The following is a 1,230-nucleotide window of genomic DNA, read 5'->3' as shown; positions in this document are numbered from 1 at the left end:
ACTCTGAAGAGAAAACAAAGAGAAGCTAAATTACAACAATCCAGAGACAACCTATCTGAAATTTTTGAACAAGAGAAGGAGATGGCAGCCGAACCCAACAACAATAATGCAAGGAGAATGCTAGGTAATTTCACTAAACCAACGTCCAAATTTGATGGAAGAAGCATCTCCATTCCGGCCATTGGAGCAAACAATTTTGAGCTGAAACCTCAATTAGTTGCTCTAATGCAACAGAACTGCAAGTTTCATGGACTTCCATCTGAAGATCCTTATTAGTTTTTAACTGAGTTCTTGCAGATTTGTGAGACTATTAAGACAAATGGAGTAGATCCTGAAGTCTACAGGCTTATGCTTTTCCCTTTTGTTGTAAGAGACAGAGCTAGAACATGGTTGGACTCACAACCTAAAGATACCCTGGACTCTTGGGATAAGCTGGTCACAGCCTTCTTGGATAAATTCTTTCCTCCTCAAAAGCTGAGCAAGCTTAGAGTGGATGTTCAAACCTTCAAGCAAAAAGATGGTGAATCCCTCTATGAAGCTTGGGAAAGATACAAGCAGATGACCAAAAAGTGTCCTTCTGACATGTTTTCAGAATGGACCATATTAGATATACTCTATTATGGTCTATCTGAGTTTTCCAAAATGTCATTGGACCATTCTGCAGGTGGATCCATCCACTTAAAGAAAACGCCTGTAGAAGCTCAAGAACTTATTGACATGGTTGCAAATAACCAATTCATGTACACTTTTGAGAGGAATTCCGTGAATAATGGGACGCCTCAGAGGAAGGGAGTTCTTGAAATTGATGCTCTGAATGCCATATTGGCTCAGAACAAAGTGTTGACTCAGCAAGTCAATATGATTTCTCAAAGTCTGAATGGATGGTAAAATGCATCCAACCGTACTAAAGAGGCAGCTTCTGAAGAAGCTTATGATCTTAAGAACCCTGCAATAGCAGAGGTAAATTACATGGGTGAACCTTATGGAAACACCTATAATTCATCATGGAGAAATCATCCAAATTTCTCATGGAAGGATCAACAAAAGCCTCAACAAGGCTTTAATAAAGGTGGAAGAAACAGGCTAAGCAATAACAAGCCTTTTCCATCATCTTCTCAACAACAGACAGAGAATTCTGAACAAAACACTTCTAATTTAGCCAATCTAGTCTCTGATCTGTCAAAGGCCACTTTCAGTTTCATGAGTGAAACAAGATCCTCCATCAGAAAT

At 39.3% G+C, this 1,230-nt stretch overlaps 1 non-coding gene across 1 annotated transcript; it reads right to left on the bottom strand.

The window, feature by feature from the left end:
- Positions 1-480: 480 nt before the first annotated feature.
- Positions 481-584, bottom strand: LOC127746421 (small nucleolar RNA R71). The gene has a single exon (XR_008008040.1). It is a non-coding gene; the product is annotated as a small nucleolar RNA R71 (small nucleolar RNA).
- Positions 585-1,230: the final 646 nt, after the last annotated feature.

Source organism: Arachis duranensis, chromosome 3, assembly GCF_000817695.3.
Source record: "Arachis duranensis cultivar V14167 chromosome 3, aradu.V14167.gnm2.J7QH, whole genome shotgun sequence".
Classification (NCBI taxonomy): domain Eukaryota; kingdom Viridiplantae; phylum Streptophyta; class Magnoliopsida; order Fabales; family Fabaceae; genus Arachis; species Arachis duranensis.
Note: the sequence above shows the minus strand (reverse complement) of the source record. Positions and strands in the feature narration are given on the sequence as shown.